The sequence below is a fragment of the Calliphora vicina genome, chromosome 5, assembly GCF_958450345.1.
Source record: "Calliphora vicina chromosome 5, idCalVici1.1, whole genome shotgun sequence".
NCBI classification, from domain to species: Eukaryota; Metazoa; Arthropoda; class Insecta; order Diptera; family Calliphoridae; genus Calliphora; species Calliphora vicina.
The window spans coordinates 2800516-2822371 of NC_088784.1; the positions used below are offsets into that span (position 1 = coordinate 2800516).

Here is a 21856-nt window from a genome sequence, read left to right on the forward strand (position 1 = left end):
TTATCACATGGGGATTTATTTACAATATAATAGGGAATAAAAATGCGAAAAACGTATGTCAATACCACCTATAGTTTTTCCGTAACTGCGATATAAATTTTGCGATTTTCGAGAAAAACTAATTTTTTGCCATATTTTGGCGAATGAGCACAATTTCCTTACTCTTATTAATTTTAAGTAAAATCTGATCAGAATATTATAATTTTAAATAATTGTCTGAAAGTTTTCCTAAAATCGGAAAACGTTAACCCTTAAATCGTGAAGGTCAAAAGTAAAATTTTTCAATATTTGGAATTTCTAATGGAAAGATAGTGAAATGTTATATATTTTTAGGCCGATTTTGATGAAACTTAAGAAAAGTATAAAATGAAGTCTAGTATTTACAATTACAGCACAAAACTGGAAATTAACCCTTAAGAGCACTTGGGGTCAAAATGACCCTGAACTTTTAAAATCACGAAAAACATTTGGTCATTTGGACCCCAATGGTTTGACTTTGGTGGTATTTTAAGCAATTACGAAAGTTTTCAGCGGATACCGTTTCAACATTTAAAAAAATTTTATTCTAAGGGACACTGTAGTGTATAAGCATATACACCAGTATTTTTTTTATTGCATAATAAGAATCGACATAACTGATTCTATATGGTCAAAATTTGGTAAAATTCTACTTCCACAGAGTGGGTCAAATGATCAATTAAAAATTTTAAATTCATTTATTTCGAAATGGCAAACAAATGATAGACTATTGTTTTATTAAGGGGACAATATATTCAAGTTTTTCCAGTCGTAAATTCTACTTTTTGTTCGCTTCTTTGTAAGCATTTATTCTACAATTAGGATTGAAAAGGTTTGATTATTGATAACAAGAAAAAACTTGATGAAGCAATATTAAAAAGTAGATGATTCCACAGAAAAGCTAATATTAATTTACCAAATGGTTAGAAATCTAAACTGAATATATTTACAGCTTTTTGGTAGGGTATTTTCAAAATATTTTTAATATTTTTCGTAAAAATGAAAAGAAAAATAACAAAAATCATAACATACAAATACAAGTGGCAACATACATTTGCAAGTACATATAGCAAATATCATCAAACAAAAACCAACGAGACATAGATACAGATATTGAAACACACTCAAATATGCACATTAGGATGGAGCCTTTAATATAGAGCAGTGGTCGGCATAAAGATCAAATGTAAGCTGAGTTATAATAGTATTTTATTATTAATTCTGATTTTCGTTTATTATTTGACAATTGCTATGAAATAGTTGACTTAACTGATGTAATATTTTAATTTTGGTGGCTATAATGCCGACCTCTGATACAAATTGTATTTTTTTTTGCTGCACCATCCTAATATACTAACAAATGTACGTAAAATATTCCCAAAAATATCTTCGTATAGATTTAGAAACAAATACATATGCATGTATGTATATTTTGTTGCAAAGTTATAAATTTATGACCATACAGGGAGTTTTATTAATTTTGTATCAAATATGCAATATTTGATGCCTGGTTGGGTTTCTGGTCTGCTCAAACTTCACCACCTACTTTTATGGTTTCGCCTTTTTGATGTTTTATCAGGGGAATTATTTTTGGATGAAAATCAATCGTAATGTTGCTGCTTGCTCTCTTTTACATTTACAAAAAGAACATTTTATTATGTTATGGTTTAAAGGGGGCCAAATACATTTCACTTTTACCACTATAATTGACAAAAACAATGCTTGTACAATGTTCCTGGTAGTTTTAAAGGTGATAATTGTTAACTTTTCATTAATACTAGGAAACGTATATAATTGATATATATCCAATATTATCACTGCATTACCTTTCGCCAACAAAATCGCTAATTAGATGTTTCCATAAAGTAGTTGGTAGCGTTAATAAAAAAACTAGATTTTAAAAGAGTAAACATCGTTTGAGAGTAAATTCACTAGTAGAGGCTCGACACTCAAGTCCTTGCAAGAAGATTGTTGGGTAACTAGTAGAGGTTTTGGTACAACTAATTCCACAAACTGCAGGGCATGAATGCATAAACGACTATGAATGTTTTAGTCTCAGTACAAGTCTGTTTGAAATTTATGGATTTATGATTTAATTGAGTTCTTCATAAAATATTTCATTCACACTAGGGTGAGTTACAGGGAATTTGTTCAAATTATAGAGTTTATGGGGTGTCTGTCTAAATGTCTGCAAATACATACATTCATATATGAATGTAATCATGTGTGTGTATGTAAAATAAACCCCAGAGCAAATCAATATACAAATTTTATTAGATTTTCTGTTTTAGTTTCTTTATTAATTTGGGGGTTGCTTAAATTATGGCAAATATAAGAAGGGAGGTTGAGCAACATTTTCATTAACAAGAAATGTCATTTGTGCAAATAAGTAAGTAATAAGGTAGAGGTGTGGTAATTGTATATAAATTGAAATATTATTAATATTCGATTATGGATTGAAGATAAATAAAATACAAATACAGAGAGAGACTTACATTTATAACAAACAATGTAAATATTACAGACAAACATATTAATATGTAAATATGTATATTTCTCATTTATATTAAACAGTATATAGACGCTGCGTCTTAAAAATATTTACATACATGTTTGTCAACATACTGTCGAGAGACTAAAAATTGTATCAGAATATTTTTGGTTTTTGAGAGATATTTGAAATCAGTTTGAGGAGTCAACGGACTATCAATGAGACTGGTGGGTTTCAGATGTTTGAATTTGCGTTTTGTTTATTTTATATTTGTTTGAGCTTTTATACACATATATTTATGGGATTTCATTGATATTTTGCAGTTGGTAGTTTTTAATTTTTTGACAAGATTTATTAATCATGTGCATTTGATTAGAACTGTCAGTAATTGAATTAGTTTAGGTTTAGTTGAAAGCATAGCTCTCTTGGGTCCAAGTTCTAACAAAGGTATGAATCCTACATAAATAATCTTAAGAGAAACAGGTCTTGTCAATAAGTATTTGGTGACCAAGCAATTATAGAGAAGATATAAACTTCTTCGTCGTTACAACTTCTTCTACAAAACTTGCAGCATTTTTACGACTGCATCATGAATATAATATGTTGTTGTCAGAGTATGATAACCATAATCCTAGAACAACACAATGGATAAATATATACAGAATTACTACAATCATGTGAATGATAAATTATACATATTATGGTTACGGCAATCATTTACATAATTACAGTGGCCATAATATTGTTATACAAAATTTAAAAATGTTGAAATGGTTATGGTAAACATGTACAATAGAGTGTCCCTTAGAATTAAATTTTTTGAAATGTTGAAACGGTACCCGCTGGATATGAGATGACCTACAATACCACCAAAAAAAATTTTCGCTTATTCTAAGTTTTTTTTAAAAATTTTGCTATTAAGTAATTACTTTTGCCATTTAATTAAAAAGAATCGAAATGTATACGTAATTATCGTTCTAATGAGATATAAAAGATAAAAATTGGTTAAAAAATATTAAAGTTATTAAAAAATTGCCAGGCCATTAACTCTCATGACATTAGAACAAGAAATGTATGAAAAAAATTAACATATTTTGAGAAATATTAAAATAAAAGTTTATTCTTACTTAAAATATATCCAATATTCGCAGGTATAACCAAAAAAAAATATTTTTTTTAACAAAACTCCAATTTAAATTTTTTAAAAATTTTGTTAAACAAATTTCAGAATTCTTTGATCATCACATGGGGATTTATTTACAACATAATAGGGAATAAAAATGTGAAAAAAATATGTCAATACCTTCTATAGTTTTTCCGTACCTGCGATATAAATTGTGCTATATTCGAGAAAAACAAATTTTTTGGTAATATTTTTGGCGAATGAGCCCAATTTCCTTACTGTTATTAATTTTAAATAAAATCTGTTCAGAATATTATAGTCCAGGTAATTCTGAATATAGTCTGAAAGTTTTCCTAAATTCGGAAAACGTTAACCCTTAAATCGTAAAGTTCAAAAGTCAAATTTTTCAATATTTGTAGTTTCTTATGGAAAGATAGCGAAATGTTATATATTTTTGGGCCGATTTTGATGAAACTTAAGAAAAATATAACATGAAGTCTAGTATTTACAATAACAATACAAAAATGGAAATTAACCCTTAAGAGCACTTGGGGTCCAAATGACTGTGTTTTTTGTGATTTTAAAAGTTCAGGGTCATTTGGACACCAAGTGCTCTTAAGGGTTAATTTCCATTTTTGTACTGTTATTGTAAATACTAGACTTCATGTTATATTTTTCTTAAGTTTCATCAAAATCGGTCAAAAAAATCGGCCCTTCTTAGAACAAGCTGAAAATTTTTTGGTGGTCATTACGAAAGTTTTCAGCTGGTACCGTTAACATTTCAAAAAATTTAATTATATGGGACACTCTAATGTACAACTATATTTTTTCTCTACGTATAGTGACCAATGTACTATAATGACCGCTATAAGGTTTCATAGGTAAAATCTACGCCATTTCGTACTCTGCATAACCATATTAGGCCATATTTTTGAGTTTCTTTATCTCATTTTTCTTGAATTTTCTAAAAAACCGGTTTCGAATACGGTTGTAGCTGAAAGAACCGGTTAATCGGTTTTTTATATAGAATTAGTTTAGGGTTTCTTAATTTTTACTAGCAAATAATTCACTATTTAGGAGTGAATGCACAATAATTCGTATTCAATGATGGATTACTTCACTTTGCAATAAATTATATTTCTTTCTCTCCACAAAAGTGTCGATAAATATCTATTCCAGAGAGTAGATTCTTTTAACCATAGGGAAATACACTTAGAGCGGATATCAAACAAATTACTCAAAATAATCACACACACGATTGTTGGTTTTGTTTTATCACCACATAGGTTTTTGACATCAGAGTATAAGATCTACATGTATTTATCTATGATTTTAACTCTGGAATTAACATTCAAATATAATAATTAGCATGACTTTGGTTAATTATACTGTCCAACAAATTGAGACTTTTTGATTGGAACAGAATAGCGACCATATAATTCTGAAAGAGAATGTTGACTAGATCATTTTTGTAGAATAAACTCATAGACCAGCTGAAAAAATTGTCGTCATATCTAAAAAAGCAATAAAAGATCGAGCAAAATTAAAAAAAAATAATAAATATACCGAAATATCTCTTCAATCAAAAGAGATAACGTACATATGTATGCAAGTTTATTATTGACCCTCTTAAGGACAATTCATATTTTAAATTTCAGCTCATTCGGATCATATTAGAATTTTTGGCGATTTTTTAAAAAAATTATTTACAACTTTGTTTTCTTTGGTGACACCACTTAAATTTTGACAAATAATTTTGTTCAAATTTCATTCTAAATTTTAAACAGTTAAAATTTATTTAACTGAAGTGCAGAGTGGAGTAACTCTACCACTGATGAATTGATGAAAAAATTATTAATTTCAATGTGATAGGTTTTAAATATATACGTACATAACAAATATATTAAGGCAAATTGATATGAAAAATATTACTCATACGACTGATAGTCCACTTAATGTCTAGTGGCCTACTGGTAGTATAATTAATATTAATGCTAATAATTAAGTTTGTGTTTTAAAGAATACCTTTTGAGAAAGGAAAATGGTGAACTAGGTTAACCCTTAAATGCATGATTTTTACTTTTATTTTTCTATAAAGTATCAAATATTTAGTTGATTTTTATTTATTATATTTCATTTAGCTTTAGTTTGATTTAGAATTTCGTTAGCTGAAACTTTTCATACTCCATTTGATTTCTGAATTAGTATCAAGCTCATATTCGTCTAAAATTAAGTGGCACTAGAAGGCAGACAATTGGCAACAATATGCATTAAAGGGTTAAATGTAGTTTAGTCTATATACGATATGCCCCATTATGTAAAGACAACAGTTACTCATACGTCTGGTAGTCCACTGAATGTTTTTTTTTGTACCTTAAAAGAAAAGTTTTGAGTACATTTTGAATGCATAAAATGATTTAGAAACGCCGGTGTTTTATTTCAACATCTTCTTTTGAGCACCAAATAATATGTTTAAAAAAAAGTACTGAGTGACCTGCTGGTAGTATGAGTAATATTAATCTAAATAATTAAATTATTTTTTGAATAAAGGAAATAGAGAAGCTAGCTTAAATGAAGTCTATTCTTTTTTACACAATAAATAGGATTTGTAAAGGCCTTTCGCCAAAAAATTAAGTTCTATGTTTTTAAAATAAATTTGCACTGATACACCAGTATCAAGTATTACGTATACGTAATATTTATTTAAATCCTATTTTACAGTAAATAAAATATTTTGTTTGGCATTATTTTAAAGCAATTTAAGAAGTTTAAAACTATTTTTATTTAAAACCAAACCATTGTCTGAACGATTATGAAGCTAAGTTTTTCTTTATAAAACTAATTCCTTAACTCCCTTAGTTTTTTTTGTTTGACTAACATTCCAAATGTATTGCTTTCTTACATAAGAATGTGTTTTGCCCATTTGAATATTCGAAATTCCATTGTAAATCTGTATTGTGTCTATGACTTTAGCTGGTTGCCAACAAAATATTTCCTCCATTAATTCCAGTGTTGATTATTCAAAAGAGCAGAATGAAAAACACTCACACTCACAGGCAAAACTTTTTGCAGAAAAAGGAAGAAAAAAAACGAACAAAACAAGAAAGTTAGAAAAAACACAAAGCATGAATACAAAAACAATTCATAAAGATAAAGAGAAATTTATGTGAGACCACAATAAAAATTAGGTTAACGATTTTAATGTTTTTATTTCAGTTTTTTTTTTGTTTCTTCCATTCTCTTGTAAACTTTGGTTTGTGTTGTTTGCTGCATAGAGAAATGAAAAAAAAAAACAAGAACCTAGAAAAAAACAGGAATATTTTTCTAAAGCCATTTAACATGCTTCACAAAGACAAATCACTCCACTTAGGGAGCTACTTTAGCCGCAGACATTAAAATATAAAGATAAAAACCTAAAAGGGAAAAAATTTATAATATAAATGGAAAAGAGAGGGAGATTGAGTAATTTACCACTACAGTAGGGGCTTAAATAAAAAATAGAAGAAAAAAATTATAGAAAAATTCAAATGAAAACAAATGTAACAAAAATAGACAAAATAGCAAGGGGAGATGATAATTAATCTCTTGACAAAATCTGTTAAAGAAAAAAGGAAATTGGCCAACATTTATAAACAAAAATATTTAAAGTAAAATAACTGAACCAAGTACACAAATTACTTCAATTTCAATTCAAAAAATGTATTAAAATTATATTTTTAATTAAATGTTTAATAGGAAAGTGGTCAACATAAATGAAAAATAAAAGGAAATCTTTTAAAATTTTACAACCATCTTTTATAAAAGCCACTTTTCCAATCTAACTGAGTTCGTTTCACTGTTACGCTCAAATGGCTTTGAAAGTCAATTATTTATTTGGTTGATGTTGTTTTGACAGCAAAAAAGGAAGATAAACAGAGCAAAGAAAATATTGCTTTGAGCAGTTATTTTTTCGGAAAATTTTACTTTTGTTTTCATTCATTGAATTATTCTTTTCTACTGTGTACAATTCTTACAATATTTATTCATCAAATGCTTTTTCGTTTTGTTTAGAGCCCTGTTTTTTTGTTTGACATAACGTTTATTTTTAGTATTATTTACTTTTTATTTGTGACATGAATTGTATCTTAATTTATGATGATGACAAGCATAAAAAAGAGCACAAAGGACTTTACAAAAGAAGAAAGAAAGACTGAATGAATGAATGACAGAAAGAAAGCAAGCACTTTAGTTTATTTCCCAAATTGCTCAAAAGAATAATAATCATGATGAGAGGAATGACATCTACAAATTAAAGATAACGGGAAATTAGATTTATTTTAAATGCAGTTCAGTTTAGTGTGATATAATTAAAAATCTTAGTTATCTTAAAAAATAATTTTGATTTATAGTCAGAGAAAAACTTTGAAAATTCTGAATGCCACTGAGAAAATGATTAGTATTTCGATACTCCAGTACATACTTACGTTGAATGAGGCGATTTAGGCAAAAAAAATATATTTAATATTTAATTAAATATTACTCATACGCTTAGTTGTTCACGTATGGAGTAAATCACGTTACCAAAGTGATATTTATATGGAATCAAACGTTGATTTGCCTTTTATAATTTGAAAATATTGTATATAAAACAAAAACAAATTTTTAAAATTTTGTTTTTGCTTTCCATATAAATATCACTTTGGTGACGTGATTTACAAAATTAGGGCCTTAATTTATGTTCTACAAACTGACAAATGAAATGATTTGAAGTACCTATAGCTCTGAGTTGTCTAATTACTGACATAAAGGCAAAACAAGGTCCCGAAATACCCTAAAGTTGAAATTATTACTGCGGACGGTATGAGTAATTTTTTTTTTTTTGAGATTTGAAAATTTTGCGTTTCTTTCAGAATATTTAGGTTATTTTCAAGCCTCTTTATATCCTTCACCATGAGTGGCAATGGTATATGTTATTTTTTTATTCCGTTTGTAATTTATACATTTTTCATTTGCGACCCCCTAAAGTTGAAACTTTTCGTAGCCACTAAATAACTACTTACATACGTTATTGACTCATCAATATCTCTCTTGGAAAATTTGAAAATTCCAATTAAGTTGTTTTGTCAAAAGCCACAGACAGCAATATAAATGAGAAATAATATAACAACAAGAAAGATTGCTATTTTCGGCTGAGCCAAGTCTTATAAACCCATCACCAATTTACTTTAAGATAAATATTTAAAAAAAAAAAATTAACCAAACAAACTTTGGTGAAATTTTTTTTTTTTTTTAAAAAATTTTATTAAAAAATATATTTGGTATCAAATTTGTGCCGAATCTTATATACCCTTCACCCTTCAAAAAATTTTGGTGAAATTTTTTTTAAAAAAAAAAAAATTATTAAAAAATAAGTTTGGTATCAAATTTGTGCGAATCTTAAAATACAAATTTTAAATATTTTTAGGTAAACAAAATTTAAAAAAAAAATTCAAAATTTTTTATTTAATTTAAAAAAAAATTTAAATTTATTAGTGAAAAAAATGTATGACAAAAAAATTTTTTGGTTAAAAATAAACCGGTTTTAATATATTTTTCCCGATTTTGAGCCATTGTAGATCCAAATTACTATAGCTTATATAAATCGTTGCAATGGACATTGAAATATCTATCATTTTATATTCATATTGCCTATATTAATAACTAATCCTGATATAGATCAAAAATAGGCCGAAAATCGAGGTTGTCCCGGTTTTTTCCTTATACCTCAGCCATTTGTGGGCCGATTTCCGATATATTAATGTATCAATCATGTTTGTAAGTTATTTGGGGGCTACGGAAAGTTGTTTTCAACATAAAAACGGAAATGGCTTAATCGACGCTGCTACTTGAATTTTTTTCATCAACTGAATTTTAAGTGCGATATAGCCAAAATAAAAGGACCTCTATGAATTTTATTATTAATATTTCTTGTTTCTCAAAAATGTTTGGAAAAATCGGTAAAACATATATGGACCCACATCCGCTGTTAATAACATGATATTACCGAAACTAATGTAATTAAACATACGAAATTTGGTCTGAATATTTTATAATAATAAAAATATAATGTATAAATGTGAGAAAATCTGTTTATTTAAAAAAAAAAAAAAAAATTTGGTCAAGTTGTAGAAAAATCTTATGTGTTCGTGGTGAATAGTGTTAAAACAATCCTCATGCATACTTAATTGTGGAAATATTTGAAAAAATAATTGACAATCACATGGAATTTAGCAAACAGTTTTTGTCTTAATTACCTGGCCACCACTGTATATACCCCTGCCACTCATGGTGAAGGGTATACTAAACATGAATACAAAAACAAGAATCGAAAATTTTTTTAATCTAAAGCAGAATAATTGTTTAAGGTTTTTTACAAGCCTTATTAAGATTTAGCACGCTTCATTTCGCACCATGTCACGGTGGTCAATTCTGGCCAAAAATACATAACTTCTTTATTTCTTCATAAAAATTTTTGAAATTTTGTATTTGTATTAAGATTAACATAACCGATCGATCGATAAATATATCGATGTTCAAATACAGGGTTTGGCCAAAAATGCATGGACCTTCTAAAAGTATAAAAAAAATTGCATGTAAGTGGCTGAAATTTAGTCCAAAAATAAAGAATAAAATATGTGATCGAAAAAGAAATTGGACATTCAAATTTCGGATTACATATACAGGGTTTGGCCAAACAATCATGGACGTTTTAAAAGCATCGAAAAAATTAGGTTATTCATGCAAATCCCTGAATTTTAGTCCAAAAATAAAGAATAGCATAAGTGGTTGAAAAAATGGTCGTACAAATTTCGGAATACATATACAGGGTTTGGCCAAACAATCATGGACGTTTTGAAATTATCGGAAAAGTTAGATTATTCATGTAAAATTTTAAATTTGGTGTACATTTAAGAAAAACACACTAGATCCATCGCAAAAAATATTTGAAGTTGCATACAGGAGTTGGCCAAATAAACATTGACGTTATAAAAGTATCGAAAAAAGTATGTAATTTTTGTACATGGCTTAAATTCGGTTTATAATTAAAAATAACATAAATAATCCATTGAAAAAATTTCGACATACAAATACATGGTTTGGCCAATTCAGCATAGACGTAAATAACTCTCAAACTTACATAATTTTAGAAATTTACCAAAAAAAATACAAAAAAAAATGTTTAAAATATGAAGGCACTGAAATCGTTCTGGTTATTGGAATGGCAGATAATTGCAGCTGAAATTTATAGCACTTACTCTTGATACTTTATAGTATTAGATGTAATTTACAGTTAACCTCTAATAGCCAAATTTAATTTGTTCTGGCCTTTCAAACTTTTTTTTAATTTAATTAATAGTTTCTATAGATTTAAAACTAGTAATCACTTCACTGTTATATAAAAAGAACACGCAAAAACTCCATAATAACTACATCGAATGGTTAACTGCTAACTACTTTATAAAAAACATGTGCTAAATAGCGAACGTGATACACTGTGAAAATCAAAATATTTACAATGTTTAGCGTGATTATTATAGGTACTAACAATTTTAGTTAAAGTAATTGAATTTTGTTTTGAATTAAAAATTCCAGCCACATGATTAGATCGATGGAGGAGTACTGATTACAAACGATGATTAAGATACAAGAACGCGAAATTATGGTAAAAATCAAATTAAAAATTTACCTTTAAATAGAACTTTGTTTTTCTACCATTCATATTTTTTGTAATTATTAGTTGTCGTGATATAACTATGTAAACAATAAATGCTGCCTTAGACATTTTTTTAATATAATGTTAGAAAAAAAACGTTGTTTCTTAACATTTTAATTTTCCATTTTCTGTGGAAATACCCAGATGTGCTAACAAATACTCATACATTCATACTCATGAATTGATGTGTAAATATGGGAGAGAGAACATTAACCTCAAAATGCAAATACACAAAAATAACTTATATACATGCTTAGTACACATTGAATACGTAGTTATTTAAACTCAAGTGTAGTACATATATAATATTTTCACTAGCATATTTAAATTATAATGTACATTATATAAAGCGAAAACTCATATATGTATATCCTTGGTCTCTTGTAGAAAGTCCCTCAAATAATTTGAAATTTACAAGAGAAGGGAAAAACATAATAGAAACTGTAATTATCAAAATTTAAGTTTTTTATAGAATTGCTTGTAAAACCGCCATTACTGACTGATACGGTTGTGTTTTCACACTTTTCAGTATTGGAATTATTAAAAAATCGATTTCAAAAAAATGCGAGTTAGGACATTTCTACATGAGACTTGCAATATTCTCTCATAACCAGGGCTGCGATTTTCATGGAAATACATGTTTTTAATGTCAGTAATCCAAAATCAATTTTGACTAATTACTATTCCGAATCAGATAATTTGAAAAATGGCATAGATTTGTTGTTGCATATTTTGTGCAAATAATTTGCATATTTTAAAATTTTTATTTCATATTTTACTAAATTTAAATTTAAAAAAAATTTATGCTGACAGTTTTCCTATAAAAATTATTGTAACAGCGAAAATAACATATTTTCATTTACTTCTTAGTGCGTATTTTTTTTTAGCATATTTTCCGATTTATTGTGCAAATTTTCTGTGCCTGAAAATCTCATCCTTGATTATAACTAAACATACATATACTAGAGCATATAAAAGCCATACAGCATTTTGAACACTAGCCCTTTATAAAAACCACAGTTTACATCTACTCTAGTAAATGGAAACATTATGAAATTTTACTTCAACAGCAACAAATCGTCAACTACAAACTGTTTTAAATGAAGTTTTTAATGGTTAAATGTGTAGAGAGGGGGGCGGGAGGTGAGGTAAGTATAATGGAACAGCTGCATTTATATGGATTATAAATATATTAAACATGATTGGAGGTTAAATGTTTAGCATTATAAGCTTGCAAGTTCACTAGAATGTTAAAATATATTACAAATGTTCTGTTTCTTTTTACACATATAACTATACACCAGAGCAGTTAAACAAATCTAGAGAATTTTATTGAGTTGCATTTACTAGGGCAACTGGCAACAATAAAATAATTGCTGCCATGTGCTAGTTTCTGTTTTAGAAAATGTTATTTATTATTTTAGTGAACAAATTATTTTGATAAAATGAAACTATTTTCTTTTAATGAAAATTTTTGGTTTTTAATTAAAATTTTGGGGAATTTTTGAAAAACAAAACCCAATTCTTTGCCAGACTCACGATTTTCTATAGAAACCAAACATTTTCTATAGAAATCACAATTTCTGCATTTAGCTATTTTTAGCAAATCTTTAGAGTTTAAACTTTCTTATGAAAACCTTTGTTGATGTGTTAAGATTTTCTTTAAATCTTCTAAAATTGTTACCAAATAATTACATTTTATTTAAAACTAGTCGCCCGGTAGCATTTACTAATGTTAGTTCTTTTAGTTTCTCCAACCCACATACACCTGCCTGTTCTTATTTATTTGCATATAAAATATCTAAATTTGTACTGCATACTTTAGGGAGCTTTTTTAATACAGTTGACTGGACTGAAAAAAAGAATTTCCGAGTTTTACCTCGAATTTTTGAATTTTTTTTCTTTACAAACCATCTCCTGAAAAATTCATTTAATTTTTATATATATGGATATTTGACAATTTGTTACACTGCCAAACCGTGACACTAAACTCTGGGTTCTAGCACTAAGTAAATTGTACAAAAGTGTTTATAAACATGCAAAGAAACTGTTGGAATAAATAATTGGGGGATTCAAACGGTCTTATTAGGTTGTATTGTCATAATGTCGTAAAATATTTTTTTAGTTTAAACAAATTCTTGTTGTGCTTCAAACAAAAAAAGTATTATTTTATGACAAACCAATAAACATAGTTCTAAAAGTCTTATTAGTTTATAACTTTTTTATTAGAAACCCAACAAAAATTTATTTAAACTAAATAAATATTTTATGACATTATGACAATACGACCTAATAGGAGACAGTTTGTATCCCCCAAATGATTGTTCTGTGATATGCTAAATAATAATGAATTCATATGAATTTCCAGCAAAAAACCCAGATACAAAATTGACTGTTTTTATTGTAACAGAATTGTAACCAATGTTGTGGTAAAAATTGTTATGTTTTCTTTGAAAAAAAAATGTAGAAATAGATAAATACACACGCGAATAAATCGTAAAATATTTTTGTTATAAAGCAGCAATATTAAATAGAAAAACACACTCACTCAGTCACATTTATAAACACAAAACATAGAGGTACTCAGACTCATATAAATATTATGCATTTGAAAATATGTCAATATTATGACAGTTGACATAGTTCTTGTTTATATTCAATTCATTTATATTTTTAGCTTTAGTTCTCCACATTTTTATAACCATCATCAAAATTGTTAAGAGGTATATTGGTTTTATCATTCTGTTTGTAACACATCAAAATATTTGCAGCAGACCCACATGAGTATATTATTCTGGGTCCTCATAAGATTGTAAGACCATCTAGCTATGTCCGCCCGTCCGTCTGTCTGTCTGTTGAAAACACGATAGGGCCCAAAAGTTATCTCCTTTCTTTTGGACCCTATTGTGTTTTCAACAGACAGACAGACTGGCTGATTTAATAAGATTTGTTTGGTATTGAAAATGGGCAATACTGGTCCATGATTTCACCTAGCCCCCAATTAAATGTAACCTCGGAAAACTGTTTGAGTAGTCACAAATATGTTGATTATGTGCACTCCTGATAAAATTTTACACAATCTAGTTCTAAATACTCTGAAATTATATTGTAAAGTATGGCGTAAATCAGGCAACATTTGTCCTTGGTCCCCATACAAGGTCCCCCTCAGAAAATGATTAGGACACTCATAATTCTCTTACAATTAATACAGTGATGAAATCGGATATTAACAAGTTTTATATTTTTTGCAAGGATCGTTCCATAATTGACCCATCCCTCCCATATAACTCCTATATCAGAAAAATATTTTATTGTCACTTATTGATGGGTAGAAAAGATTCGGCATAGCTTTCACTTGTTTTTCTCAATATTTTGTTTATTTGTTGTGTGATATTTTTTTTGCTTGCTTTTTACATTCATTTAAGTGAGTCTCTAGATAGAATTGATGTTTATACTTGCAAATTGAAATGCATTGGAAATATGTATGTATTTGTTTCCTTAAGTGGAAATTCAGCTGCTGCTGTCTTTGTTGTTCAGTTTTTCTTTATTTTTTTTTTTTGACATTTAACAAGAACTGTTACATGAGATTTCTTTGGAAATTATTTTGATTTCATGTTGGCTTTAAGAGTGACAGACAGATTTTTAATTATAAATTAAATTCTAATAAGTCATATGTAGTAGTTCATTTTTAGCGGTTAAGTTTAAGTTAAAATTTAAAAGAATTGCAATTGATATGATAAACTGATGTTTAATTGAATGAATTCAAAACACACAGAAAAAATTATTTCTTAAACCGTTTTAATTTAAATATTTGTCACATATTGAACTGGTTTCAATTATTTCATAATTGAATCAAGTATTCATGTATTCAAAAACAAAATTTTCTGATATTTTCTATTGAATTTTGAGTTTTGAATTTTCGTTATTGGTTGAACTTTAAATACAAAAATTATTGAATAGATAATTTTTATATTTAAAGTTCAACGAATAACGAAAATTGTATATTCAATTATCAAATTCGAAACTCAAAATTCAATAGAAAATATCAGAAAATTTTGAGCACATGAATACTTGATTCAATTATGAAATAATTGAAAACAGTTGAATATGTGATAAATGTTCGAATTGAAACATAGTTTTTTCAAAACTTCCCAACCACTTCATTCTAAATACTTTTGAAAAGATATTGCAACATGTGACCGAGAGTTGTCATGGTAAAATATTACGGTTTTATGCCTGGTTGTATATTCTGGGCGTTTTTTCTCGCTTCAACCGAATCAGTTGCATTAGGTGCAGGTCTGACCTAATTTCAGTAGCTCATAATAGATAGGACATTTTTGCTCCCACCAAAAACAGAGAATCAATTCGGCTCCAAGGATACTTTTCTTTGGTGTCGATTCAAGTGGTTGATCGGGCTTAATATAGGACCTCTTACGCTTCGTTATGAATCCATTTTTCTTGAATCCATTTCTTTTCAAAATCGTCTTTCAAGGTCTGTCCGCTTCAATTCGTGTTTTACCCAATTTTACTGTTTTTAGAAAATTCTGATGCTCGCATACGACTTGAAATTGCTGCTTGAGTAGCTCCCAAAGATTTTCTTGTTGAGTTTTACAGCAATAATTTTCTTCAAACTTTATTGGCTGGCTAGGGCGTACTTTATCTACCATGTCAAAATCACCACTTCTCAACCACACGTCTGTATGTTGAAATCAACTTTCCGAAGCTCCCAATAACTTACATACATGATTCATACATCAATATATGCACTATAGATCTGATTCGGTTCCTATTCAGCATATAAATGGCTGAGATATAAAGCAAAAAACAAGGACAACCTAGATTTTTGATCTATTTTTTACCTATATCTGGATTAATAAGTTATTAATATAGACAATATGGATATCTGATGATAGATATTTCAAAAGCCTTTGTAACGACATACATATATAACATCATAGTAAATCGGACCTATAATGGGTCAAAATTAGAGTGTCAAAAAAAAGTTTTTAAAAAATATGTTTAAATGAGTTTTAGTCTTACAAAAACCGATTTATCAAAAAAACGAAAACTTAAAGAAAACCGAAACCGGTCGAGTCTACAAAAATAAAAAACCCATTGACCGGTTTCGGATACTCTAGTCAAAATCGGGAAAAATATTTCTTGTCCGAATTTTTTTCCACAAAAAAAATTGTTCAGTTATAAATTTAAAAATAAAATTTTTAAAAAATTAAATAAAAGTTAAAAAAGAAATTTTTTTTAAAAAAAAATTTTTAAATTTTGAAATAAAAATTTTTTTAATTTTGTTCGCCTAAAAATATTTAATATTGATAACTGAAAAAATGTTTCAGTTATAAATTTAAAAATAAAATTTTTAAAAAATTAAATAAAAGTTAAAAAATATTTTTTTGGAAATTTTGAAATAAATTTTTTCTTTGGAAATTTTGAAATAAAAATTAAAAAAAAATTAAATTTTTTTTTTAAATTTGTTCACCTAAAAATATTTAAAATTTATATTTTTTTGAAGTATAATTTGGTGAAGGGTAGCCATTCTTTGAATTTTTTAAACACTCTCAAAAAAAGTATCTTAAAAATGCATTATTACAGCTAATTTTACATTTCATTTAATGTTTTATGTTATTTTTTTCTTAGAAAGAAAACCACATGCTTTTCTAATTAAAATAGTCATTTAATAACTTTAACATGAATCATTAAACTCATGTGTTTTTCAATGCTGATGTTTGTGTCTCTTATTTGTCTCTAATACCCATGAACAATTTGCAAAATTAAAATTAAAAAGAAAATAAATATCACCTATAAAATAAAACTACAAACACGCGAATTTCTCGTAACAATCTAATCAAATCTCCCCCTACACACATTCAAAACATTCAGTCAACCACACAAACAGCAAGCACTCTTATAGTAATTTATTTGCAAACAACAAATGTAGCATAAAAATGTTTAAAATTTCAAATATTTCTTGTCACTTTTTGAATGAATCGTTGTGGTGCAGAGGAAGAAAATAAAAAAAAAATTAATCATCAAAAATGTGGGCAATATGCCAAAATTAAATGACACTCAGCGTAAAAAATTAAAAATCAGCAGAAGAAGAAAAATGAAAAGACATGTCAATGTGAAAAAGGCATTTATTACTGCAACAGCAGCAGCAGCAGCTACATGCATTTATATGTATGTACAATAAAACTGCATTAATAAAATAATAATTATTTATGCAACAGAACACATGCACGCATTCTGAATTAATGCCACAAGCTGCATGAGTTTGTGCAATTTGGTGCATGTGATTTCATCGTCATCATGATCATCATTATTTTCATTATTAGTGACTGCAAGATATAAAAGATGCCGCGATTATCAATTTCATATTTGGAGCACAAGATTTTAAATAAATTATGACAAACACACGACCTGATGTATGTACAAACATACATACATACAATCATGTATACATCTCAACACACTCAGTATTAAAGTAAATTTATGCCTACTGTGTCAGAGATGGAAAATTGAGAATTTGGAATTTTCATTTCATTAAAATCTTACAAAAATATTATATAGTACAGAGATCACAGTAATCGCAGAACTTGGTTTATACCTGAAACCACATTTGAATATGGTGCATTTCATATCAATCGATATCTTCCGATCGGTATCAAATTTGTGTTGAATCTTATATACCCTTCACCAAATTATACTTTAAAATACAAAATTTTAAATATTTTTAGGTAAACGAAATTGAAAAATAAAATTTTCAAAATAATTTTTGAAAATTTAAAAAAAAAAATTTTCGAAATTGTTTTTTTTAATTTTTAATTTATTAGTGAAAAATGTATGCCAAAGAAAATCAGTTTAAAAACATTTTTCCCGATTTTGAGCCATTGTATATACAAATTACTATAGCCTTATGTACATCGTTGCAATTGACTTTGAAATATCTACCATCAGATATCCATATTGTCTATATTTATGACTTAGTAATCCAGATATAGATAAAAAGTAGGCCAAAAATCGAGGTTGTCCCGGTTATTTCCTTATATCTCAGCCTTTTGTGGGCCGATTCCCGATATATTAATTGTTACGTTTAACCTTTTCAAAACGTTGGTTTATTTCCTTTAAATAAACCGGATACTTTTGATTGCAAATAAAATCCGTTTAGTAGTTTGAAAATTGTAACAACTCTTAATTTATTTAAAATGTACAACAACAGAATTAAATAGTCACTCAGTGTTTTTGTTAAATTCGCAGAAATACAGACACACTTTATAATGTACACGAATTCACTTGAAAATACAACACACTTTAAGGCACTCAGTTGATGTTTCTCTGATAAACTCACTAACGACTGCAACCTCTGCCACTATTTATAACACTGCCATCTGCACTCTATATTGTTCTTTAACTGACAAAGCTCGTATATTCGAAGCCTAGAGCTTTCTAATACATACGCCATCTGTGGTGAACTTTCTACAATGTTCTTTAACTGTCAAAACTGAATATTCGAATTCGAATATACGAGTCGCAGCAAACATTCAGCGTTGCCATACTTACAATCAATGATCAACTCAAAGCTTTTATTTAATGTTAATAATGCCCACAGATATGTTACAGTTTGAAAGGCACTGCTTTCAAATAGCATTATGCAACTTTAAGTCAGCCATTAAAATCTTTATATTTGAATTCAAGTACAATTTCGTAACAGTATCAATCATGTTTGTAAGTTATTTGGGGGCTAGGGAAAGTTGATTTCAACATACAGACGGACATGGCTATATCGACTCCGCTATCTATAACGATCCAGAATATATATACTTTGTGGGGTCACAAATGAAAAATGTAGAATTTTCAAACCGAATGACAAACTTATATATACTCTTGTCACTCATCCTATAGGGTATAATAAAACAATTTTGAATTTTTTTTTCCCAAAATCAAAAACAAAAAAAAGCAAAAAATTGTATATCTTGAGTTAAAACATTTATTTTGATATACATATAACCCACTTGCATCCCACTAAGCGACAAAAAAGTTCTTAAAGGAAAAGAACTAAGCTTTCCTTTGAGCAAAAAAAAAAAAAAAATTTTTTTTAAAAAAAGTCTAAAATTTTATGTCTCGCATCCCACTAAGCGACCAAAAAGCTCTTCAAGGAAATGACCTAAGCTTTCTTTTCAAAAAAGGGCCCATTTTGAAAAAAAGTCAAAAACGTTTTTGATTTTGGAAAATAAAATTTTATTTTTTTTTCGAAAGATTGAAGAAATAGCTATCTAAACTATTTAGGACATATTTAGATATGAACAATAGGTAATAAGTTACATGGATGAGAAAAAAACACCTGTTTGGCGAAAATGTCAAATTTCACCCCCTCTAACTAAGTGAAAAAAATTTTATGCCAAAAAAAAAATTTTGATTTATTTTTTTAATATTAATTTTTTTTTTTAATTTATTAGGGTTAAAAATAGTTTGACAATTTTATTTTTGTGATAAAAAATTCGAATCAAAATTTTTTTCCGATTTTGACACATTGTAGGTCCGACTTAATATGGCGTTATATGCAAAGGTCTTTGAAATATCTATCATCAGATATCAATATTGTCTATATTAATGACTTATTTATCCAGATTTAGAACAAACATTTTTAAAAAATCGCGGTTTTTCTCCTTATATCAGCCATATATGGGCCGATTTTCCGGAAAGTTGATTTCAACCTACAGATGGACATGGCTATATTGACTTCGGTATAACGAAACGGAATGACAAACTTATATATACCCTTGCCACTTATGGTGAAGGGTATTAAAAATAAATATTTCTTTTAAAGTACCATATTACCAACTCTGCCCGTTCATGCTACATAATCAAGAATTAAAGGGGAGTGGAAATTTTAATTAAATTTTTAACCGCTACTACAAATTTCAAGTGACGCCATTTTAATCGCCATCATTTTACTTTCGTATTAATAATGATGCTGGTGATGTGGTTGTTTGAGGAAATTAAACTTAAATAATTTATTTTTAAGGCCTCTTTTAAATTGCACATGTTTGCCATTTACAATTTGGGGGGGGATTAACGGTATTTTATTCTTTTAAAAAACCATAAATTTGTACAGAAAATTGTGATTTTTTTTGTAGAAAGATTTTGCTGTTTTTAAAATTTTGCTAATTCTAAGGCAAATTTATTAAGTATATTTAACACTTAGTTAATAGTGGGTTATTTATTTTTGACAAGAATATATATTAGATGGGATATATCATAAAGGAAAATTACGGCAACTGTATTCATATGTACGTGGGGTGTGTGAGAAATTTTTTGGTTGTAAACATTTCTAAAAGTAACTAAAAATTTAACTATTTCTCAATTTCAGCAATACTGACATAGAAAGGTAAAAGAAATTGTTATTGAAGTTCGTATTTCGGTTAATATTTTAATTTAAACCATCTGACTATGAATCTGAGAAGTGGTCAAAATAATTTGTATCAGCATAATTAGAAAATAGGTTTGTTGAATTGAAATATGCAAATCGACATCATTCGTAAATATGTTTAAAGAAGTATGTGGGTTTTTCATAAAATTTTTTTCTTTTACTTTTTTTCGACATCTAGAATCATCAGTCCATTTATTTTTCTGTTAAATTATATCTTTTTAAATTCTTTTTATATCGTATGTTTAATTTAAAGTAATTAAATTGTATTGTCTGTTGTTTAATTCCACTTAATCTTTTTCATTTAAATTATATTTTTAATGTTTAAAACATTCGTTAGGTTTTTTATTATTTGTTTTTTTTTCACATATATTTAAGTAGAAATGCATAAAAACATAATAAAATATAAAAAATACTGCAACTGTTGCTGACACGCAGTTATCAGTGTGTGTTTTTAAACCAAAAAAAAATACAAATTTTTGAACATAAAAACTGATAATGACAAAAACGCATTTGTGCACAGTGGTGGTCAAGTAATTGGGTACAATTTTTTTATCTATAACTAGAATAACCATTTTTATCTATAGTCTATCTTTAAATTAAATCTCTAATGGTTTGCTTTAACAATATTGTTTTAAACTACATGTCTTAAATTATTAAAGCGAATGTTTCTAATTATTTAAGCTCTACTGTTGTTGATGTTTATTATTTATTTTATTGTTGTTAATGTTTTTGTTGTTGTTGACCATCATAATATGTTTTGTTATCTGGTGGTCATAATATGTCATATGGATAATTTTTTTTGTGGTTCTTGCGTTTTTATGAAAATATTTTAATGCTATTTTTTAATGACAAAAACTTACTGTGAGTGACCATATGAAAATTTATTTAAAAATTTTTATAATTTTTTCCCCAAAAAGTTTAAATATCTTTAAATACACAATGGAGTAAAAATTACCTTGTTGGATTGTATCTATGAAAATTATGTTTAAAATTTTAGGACTTATTCCTAATTAATTTTTAAATTTATCAAAGGTTTTTAAAACGCGTTATTAC

General features: G+C 27.5%; 1 protein-coding gene across 1 annotated transcript in view; it reads left to right on the forward strand.

The window, feature by feature from the left end:
- The window catches only part of mspo (M-spondin), a 79069-nt gene that overhangs the window by 42810 nt on the left and 14403 nt on the right, over positions 1–21856 (forward strand). The window lies entirely within an intron of this gene.